Genomic DNA, 8729 nt, shown 5'->3' with positions numbered 1-8729 from the left:
GGCCCCCTCCCCCCCCCCCCCCACAGCCGCAGTGGCTCCTCTGTCCAGTGGAGACCGCGGGCACGGCTTCGACTCCTTGGGAGGACGGGACGGAGCTGCGAGGCTGTGCACTCGGCTCGGTTAAAGCGCGCAGGGCCCCCGACGGAGCACGCGGAGGTAGGCTCCCGTCTGTGAGGACGGTCACGTTTCTGCCCACCTCCCAGCGACATGCGGCAGGTTAGGACAGTCATGCCTTCGGTCTCGGCCCAGACCTCGCCCTAGGAAGACGGGGGTGGGCGGTGTTCTGAGAATCCGTGACGAGGTCACACTTTGAAGGTGGGGTCAGGAAAGCCCCTCCTTTAGGAGAAGGAGCCAAGTTACGAGAAAGCACATCGGCTGTGGGTGCCAGGAAGGGCAGACGGCACCGCAGCTTCCAGGGTGTCCTCGACGTGTGGGTGCCCACTCGCCGGCACCTCCTGGGAGAACGGCTTTGGCTTCTAGAAGTGGAAGTGCTTCGGGGTCCCTCTGTTCTGGATGAGGAAATGGCCCCGAGTGGTTATGTAAGTTAGGGCCACATCTTAGAGCAGGGACCCTGGGCCTGCGTTCGGCTCCCTGCCCGGCCGCCCGGCCCCTGCAGGTCTGGGCCCTACAGTGTCACTGCTCCGGCCTGCGAGCGCTGCGGGTGACCCAGCAGGTGACGGGCCTGGGCTCGGGTGCTCTCGTGGGGGCTGGATGGCAGCTCTCCTGCCTCCACACTTGGAAGCCACCAAGGTTGGCCAGGGGGCTGCTCACGCCCTGGCTCAGGCTCACCCCAGCAGGAAATGGGAGTGGGTCCCTAGAGGCTAGAGGGCAAAATGAACGAGCCAAAGCTGGGAAGGCAGCAGAAAGACTGCTGGGCGCTGGCCTGGCTCCCAGGGTGCGTTCTTGGCCAAGAGTTGGTGAGCAATGTCACAGCAGAGCGGATCCACAGCCACGTTGACGTGGAGAGCATAGGCGTGGCGTCAGGTGTGCCACTGACAGCGGTGACACAGGGGCCTCCATTAGTGAGGCTGGGCACTGACCTGAGCCTGGGGAGGGGGCGCAACATCGTTCACGGTCCTCTGGGGAACTGGGCCCCCAGCGAGACCGGGCGTGTCCGTGGGGTGTGAGGGGTCAGAGCTGGTTCCGCGCTGCTCAGCAGCTCCCTGGGAAGGCCAGGGCCATGAGCAGGGTGAGGCAGTCCGCTGTCTAGGCCCCAAGGCCCTGGCCCTTCTCCCCTCAGGACCCTGAGCCTGTGGTCCCAGTGAGAAGGGAAAGGGCGAGCTCTTCGATGCCCTTGTCCAGGTTCTGTGGGGGGACCTCTGAGGGCTTCACGGGTACCCGAGGATGCAGGTGTTAGGGAGATGGTCAACAAACAGGTGCAGACAGGAGCGTGGTTTTGATCCTGTCCCTGGGCTGAGTCCATGGGAAATGGGGACCCCTTCCAGCTGGGTCTGGTTGGTGTTTTCAGTTCCCCATGGAGCCCCGTGTTCCCAGGCTTGCTGGGGTGGTGGTAGCCCGACCCAGCTGGGAGGCCTGGCCACGGCTCTGTGGTCCCTCCCTTGTGGCTGCCTGGCAGCTGGGAGTGGGGCTCTGCGTGCCAGCGCCTGCCACCGCTCAGGGCGTGGCCCAATGGGGTGGTCACAGGCGTGTGAGTGTGGCTTCCAGGCAGATTGTGAGTTGTGGGACTGGCGGGCATGGGTGGCTGCCCAGGCCGGAGGGCGAAGCTGCGTGTTGATGGTCAGGAAATTCACCCCTCGAGCCTCCTCTGTAAGGTGGAGGGGCCAGGAGGAGTCTTAAACGCCTTCTCTCTGGAACACCCTCTCAGGGCCTCCCCTCTCCCCGCTCTGCCTCCTTTCTTCTCCTGGGGACATTGAAATCTGGAAACTTCCTCCCCCTTCCTTTGGAAGATACTGGGGAGTAACTCTACTTCCATGGGCACCGAATTCCTAATGCTTCAAAGGGAGGAGCTGGAGAGCCCAGATCCTCCCTGAAGGTGTGGAAGCCAGCAGGCGTGCTGCTGCAGAGCCTCGGGCCTGCCGGGTACTGCGTTCTGACCGCAGCCTCTGGGCTGACGGTGGGCTGGCTGAGCACTGCCCGCCGTTGGCCATGGTCCACACCTCCGACTGGCCCCAGGCCTGGCCCCAGCCTCTGCTTTCTGGCACTTCCGGTGTGTGATTTGAAAGTCTGCTCTGTGGTGGCAAGGTTCCCATCGGCCTTTGAACTTCTAACACATTCTTTCACCAAATGCACAAACGCCTTCCTCAGGTTCCAGCACCCACAGTTTAGAAAAGTTTCACCCACACGTGCAGCCCCGCTGAGGCTGGTGGTTGTGTGGTCGGTTTCTCCCTCCTGAGCAGGCCTGGGTCTCTACGGCTGCCATTGCACCCCCAGATGACCAGGGGCACACCTGTCCTTGCACCCTGGAGGCAGACTCAGGGAAGCCAGTCCAGCTTTGGCCGCAGCTGGGCCTCCGAGGCTCCTCTGTGGGAGGTGTGGCTGACAGCTTACCCCGCGCTGGCCTAAAACCGGGGCTGACACCATCCAGTTTCCTGGGGCCACCGATTCTGCATGGGGTGAGTCTCCTCGGGAGACCCCGAGTCTGGAGACAGCTCTGGAGCGTGTATGAGATTCCTGCAGCTGCTGTCCCCAAGGGCCGCCAAGCCCAGGGGCTTAAACTGGCAGCAGCGTATTTGCTCAGGGTTCTGAAGAAGTCCACGATCCTGCTGTGGACAGGCCCTGGGCCCTCGGAAGGCTCCAGCGAGGAGCTCTGGTCCTGGAGGGAGGTGCCTTGGCTCGTAGACGGTCACTTCAGCCTTAGCCTCTGTCATCATGTGGCCTCCAGCTTTCTCTCTTCTAAAGATGCAGCCGCGGCTGGGCCCAGCCTTAGCTCGCTGGCGCCTGCGAGGGCCCTGGTTCCTAATGCTGGCACAGCCGGGCCAGGACTCTGACAGCGCTCTGGGAGGCGGTTTAACTCGAAGCAGGGAGGCTGGCTGAGGTCGGAAGTGTCTCCTTTTCTCATTGATCGACTTGCTCACACTTGGAGCATGTTGATTTTGGAAATCCCATGAAATGTTCAGTGTTGCTATTTTTGATGTATCTGGTTTTATCCGTGGCTGGGACAACCCATGGTGGGACATGGTGGGATGTTCCTGAAGCCCAGGCAAGGACCGACCTTGGAAGCAGCCTTCCCAGGGGCAGCAGGTGTGGGCCTCAGTGCGAACTCTTCCCTGGGGGCACTGCCCCATGTCCCTCCGTGCCCCCAGCCTTGTCCTGGCCACACTGCTTCAGGGCTCTGACATTTCGGGCTTCCCAGTGCCTTCCCAGAATCCCAGCGCCCTTTGGACAACCTAGCTACATAATTCTGGCCCTTTTCTGAACTGCTTGGTCTTCATGGTGTACCCTGCAGTTTTCAGGGTCGAAGCCATTTCTTGCCTCTGCCGGGGCTGCCACGAGGGGTGGCCGAGCCCCGTGCCCGCCGTGAAGCGAGCTGCCCGCCCTCTCCTGCCCCCGCTCCAGTGCTGTCACTGTGCCGTCAGTGCACTCGGGACACTTTTACTCGAGTGGCACGGGAAGTGGCAGCTGTCGGAAGGCGCCTGGGCTGGGACCGAGGGACACTCGTGCCCTCTCTGTTACCTGGGCCACTTCCCCCTGCGTTTGCAGCCAGCCTCCCATGGGGTGGGCGTCTCCGCACTGTCCGCCTCCGGCTGCCGTGGCTTTGCCAAGGTCAAATGTGAGGCTGCTCCCCAGGGCTCTGCTCCTGGCGGGTTTCACGGCCTCCACTTGGTGAGGCTTTCAAAGACGCTCCACTTGGTAATTCTGCAGCGTGACCGGCGTGTTCAGGGACAGCCTTAGCTGGACTCTGGGCGCGCCTATGAGATAAACCCTGTTGTGGTACCCTGTCGGCGACGAGGCCCACGGCAGCGGGCGGGAGCGGCCAGTCTCCCCTGCAGGGCAGAGGTGGTTTTTTTTGTTTGTTTGTTTTAAATGTGTTTTAGAGCACATGTGCTCGCTGGAGAGAGACAGAGAGAGGGGAGGAGAGAGAGAACGAGCGAGAGAAGTCACTGCAGGGGTTATCTCCATGCCACAAGCCCCTCTCTTCCCTTCTCCTCATGAGAGTTTAGGCACACAGGCACAAGCGCCCAGTGTCTTTCAAGTTGCCAAGTCTAGGACTCGAACCGCGCGGTCGGCCGTGTGGGATGTGCCGCCTTTACCACCGCGCCACCGGCCAGCTCTGCAGACTTTCCTGCTCAACATCACCCGGCTTGTCTACTTCTGCCTTTGCTGTCTGAGCTGCAGAGATCTTACCCGAACCTCGCTGCCCGATGTCACCGGGCCTCGCCGACTGCCCTGGTGGTCTCACAGGGCGGGCTGCATCCCCGTTGTAGCCCGTGGGAGCTGGTTTCGGTCAGCGGTGAGAGGCGGGGTCTCGGCCCCTCTTCAGAAGGCCGACGTCGGGCTGATTCAGAGGCCGTCCTGCCCAGTGCGGCTGAAAACGCCTGGACTTCCTTCTGTGTGCCCTACTCTGCCCATCGGTCTGAGCATCTGTCTTCACACCGTGCCGTACCCATCGGTGTGTACCATTTGGTGTGCCAATAGTAGTAAAACAAGGACAGCCGAGGCCAGGCGCAGATCCGGTCTGATGGTGCCATGGCCGCCAACTGCCTTTGCCAGGAGGCGAGGCTCCTGCCCCGGCCAGCAAAGCTCTGTCACACCCTGGGGTGTTTCAGCCCGCAGGAAGCCGTAAGTCTGAGGCCGATGGCACAAGCTGGCCCCGTGGCCATCCATCCAGACCCCAGTTTTCACAGCTCCACGGCCCAGTTTTCTTTTTCTTTAATGCCTTTCCCTCGGATTTGCAATTGAGAGAAAAGCCTGGGCACCCTTCTTCGTACAATCACGTCTGCGCTTCGGCAAGACGGGCCACGGCCACGGCAGTCTAGCTGTCTCACGTGGCTTTCCCTGAGTGCTGCTCTTCTGTCTCCCTGTCCTCACCTTCTGTGCCTGCCACAGAAATTAATCGAACCCTTCTGCGGGGACACTGGGCCACGCACTGTGAGATGACAGAAGCCAGATGTAAATTACACCCTCGGAGGCCAGGCGGTGGCGCTATGCGAGGCGAATCCCGCACAGGATGGTTCTTGGGTCAAGTCTGGAGCTCCCCCTGAGTGCACCAGGTGCACCCCGGTCTATGAGCCAGGCCTGGCTGAGGGTGGAGTCCTCTTTCTCAGGAAGATATATATGTGTGTGTATAAAAGTGAGCCCTCACAGGGCTTCGGGTGTGTCAGAGCAGGTAAGAAGTTCACGAGTTCCACCCTGAGGTCTCTGGATGACAGAAAGTGAAAGGGATACCTGCCCTTGGGACAGCGCCCACTTTATCTGTCAAAGGAGTTTGCGACCTGGGTCCGGAGTCTGCACACGGGAGTCTGAGTGGGGGCGCACTCCTGTGAGGCTGACTCTGCAGTGTCCATGGTCAGCCTGGGCCACCCGGGTATGGATGTGCCAGGCAGACCTGGCTCCTGCGACGGCTCATGGGGGCGGGGTGACTGTCTCAGACCTGACATGATTTGGCCATCATGGGCGGCCTAAGCAGACTGCACCCTGGAGCTGGTCTGCTAGTGAGCAGGGTGGGGAGAGCATTCTGGATCCCAGGGAAGAAGGCCAGAGCTGCAGCGGGGGTCGCTGGCATGCGTCTGAATTTTAGAACACTGTGGTTCGATGATTCGTGAGGGCCCGGGACTCTGGAGGCTGCAGGACTCATGGATTAGGTTTGTCGCAGAGACAGGCTCTGGGGCAGGGCCAGCCAGTGAAGGACTACGTGGGCCGAATCGTCCTCAAGTCGGAATAGTGTCCCTTTCCCAGAATCCACGTGTGACAGCCTCAGGGTCAATCGTGCGACCCGGGCTGAGGGCCACGTGACCCCCAGCTTGCAGCCCTGTCAGAGGCTGACTGATGCCGCGTGACCAAAGCGCCTGGCCACCACAAGTGCCTTCTGTAGGTCGAATTGCTACTGTCTGGCTGCCCCTCGGGCCCGCAGGGTCACTCTCAGAGACTAGGCGTGGTGTTCCCACGCTCAGAGCTGCCTCCCGAGAGCCGAGGGCGAAGGCCAGCTCTCCGGGGAAGGTCGAGGTGTTCCTTCGTGCTGTGATGCCAGCTTCGGCCAGCGGAAAGTTGGCACAGGTGACCAAGCGGTGGCGTGGTTTGGTCTGTGCTTCTGTGCTCTGGTAGATGCTGGCATGAGCGAGGCCCGGGGCTAGACCTGAACCTGGACCCCAGCAGCAGTCCTCCGCAGGACAGCCTCGCCCGCTTCCTCTCCGTGTCTCTCTGGGGGTGCCTCTGGCACACACACAGCGACGGCGAGAGGGAGGAGGCGCTCCCAGGTGCTGAAAGGACTCAAATAGGCTTCCGGGAAGTTTTCACAAAGCGTTCCTCTGAGTAAGTCACGAGACTAGGTCGGGATTTGGCCAGCTGTGTCCCGGCTCGCACGTGGTGTGTTTTAGTGGGTAGGGCACCGACACGCGGTCCCGGGTCGCACGTGGTGTGGTTTTAGTGGGTAGGGCACTGACACGCGATCCACAGGAGCTCCTCGTTGGCCACGTCACATACAGGACTGGAGTCGGACAAGGACCGGGGACAGAGACTACGCCCTGCATAGCCCTGAGCTGCTTACTCACTGGTCCTACACAGAGTAGATGATTGTTCGCATTTATTCCATTACTTGAATTTGGGATCTGCAATATTGATTTTTTAAAAAAGATTTGTTATTATTCAGTTTGACTAGAGAGAGAGAGAGAGAGGGAGAGGGAGAAAGCCTCCAGGCTGGGACTCGAATTGCAGTCAGCCACGTGGGAGTCCAGCGCCTTAACCTCCATACCACCTGCGGGCCCCTGCAATATTGATCGTTAGTAATTTTCCTTGCTTTTTAAACCTGTGACATGATGGATTTGGGCTAAACTGAAGGGAATTACGTTCTCCGTAAACTGTTCTTCTAAGGAGTAGCTGCATTAAGTCGGTCCACGAGAACAGTCACAGAGTTTAGATAAAGCAGGACTGTCAGGACTCTGCAGAGATGTTAGTGCAGACGATGTCTCCCTGCGCCGCAACCCAATTGATTGCAGACGCAGAGAACGCAGAGTTAGGCCCGAGGAAGTCTACACAGCTGCGGGCAATCTGGCAGCTAAGAGAAGGCGTGCCTCAGTGCTGAGATACGTGGGAGAGACTACGGGGCCACTGGAAAGGGCACGGCCCGTCTTCCTAGGTGTTTCTATGCAGAAATGCGTCATGCCTTTTCCGATGACCTCATAAGACATAAGGAAACACACAGACAGTCCCGGAATGATCGACGAGCGCGGTGGATGACGTTGGCGCAGAGAGTTCGAGGGCCCTGCCCAGCTCACACCCTCTCGGGAGGTGCAGGTTGAGAGGAGCGGGACGGCGGGGACGCCCTGCGGAGGGAAGCCCGCGTTGCTGACAAACAGCGTTTCCGTTCAGAAGTGCAAGGCAGGAGAAATAGAAATGTCCCCAGTTAGACCACTGTAATAAACTGAGACCTCAGCACATCAAAGAACTGTCTGAGAGGCGGCGAGGCAGGGTGTGCCCGAGGGCTGCGAGGCTCAGTCACGGTGGGCTCTCGACAGCAGCTCTAGGAACGCACGGCGAGGGAAGGACACCTTCAAAGAGGTGAGTGAGGACAGGTCAGGAACGGACCCCACGAGCCGTCCACAGTGACTGTGAAACGCTTCTCAGACAGCGGCTGGGAGAGCGTTGCCGCCCCGGACCTGCGGTGAGGGCACCTTCCAGGCTGGCCTCAGTGCGGCCCCCAGCGACCCCCGCCCATTCCAGATTGTGGAGGTCGTGGGGAGTGTGCTGACAGAACTGGGGGCTGGCTCTGCAGGGCCGGTGGTGTGTATCCGTGGTCGGAGGACCCCGGGCTGGGCGGGGGCAGCTGGCCGAGGCTCAGAACCTTGCTGAAGTGAGCATCCATACCTTCACCCCTTAGGGAGGGAGTCTGCTTGTTTTGTTTTCCTCCCCAAGTAGAAGGCAGAAGCTTTCACAAGAAATAACTTTTTCAGCAAATCCAAGTGTATTTTCTTAACCTCTCACTCTCCCCGCGATTGTGACATGTCTACATGAAGTCAGCCACAGGAAGGAAGCCCAGTTGGAGAAGCTATTTTCTGAACATCCCTTTCTTTCTACCCTGATTTCCCAACATGCGTCCCCCGAGGTGGAGGGGCGCACTCCTGCCGCCATGGCAGCGTGGGAGCGATGCTCGCCCGGCGCTCGGCGCCGGCCCTGGCGAGTCCAAGAGGCCGTCCGGTATTACTTTAAGGAAAGAGACTTGCAGAACTGGGAGTCTAACTCCTTCTGGAGATGAGGCTGAGCGAGAGGTCAGCTCAGTGAGATTCCACAATGGGGAAGTGAGGAGTGAGAGAAGGGCTAGAAGTGGCAGAGTGACCCGCGCTGTCCCACGCACTGCTTGGTGGAAGCTGCAGACCGTAAAGGCCACGTCCAAAGCCTCCAGGCACCAGCAGCTCTGCACGTGTCATTTAGGCCCAGCCCCCACGCAGTCAGGTGGTGCCGCTGTGTGGGAGGTGGGTCCCGGGCCAACCTGGGGGCAGCAGGCTCACCTGTGGTCCTAGCTAGCCAGGGGACTGGGCGGGAGGTTCGTGAAAAGGGAGGCCTGGCTCTGCCTCTCTGCCCGCCCCCCCCCCCCACCGCGCAAGCGACCCCCTGGC

The sequence above is a fragment of the Tupaia chinensis genome, unplaced genomic scaffold (genome assembly GCF_000334495.1).
Source record: "Tupaia chinensis unplaced genomic scaffold, TupChi_1.0 Scaffold000355_1, whole genome shotgun sequence".
Classification (NCBI taxonomy): Eukaryota; Metazoa; Chordata; class Mammalia; order Scandentia; family Tupaiidae; genus Tupaia; species Tupaia belangeri.
Note: the sequence above shows the minus strand (reverse complement) of the source record.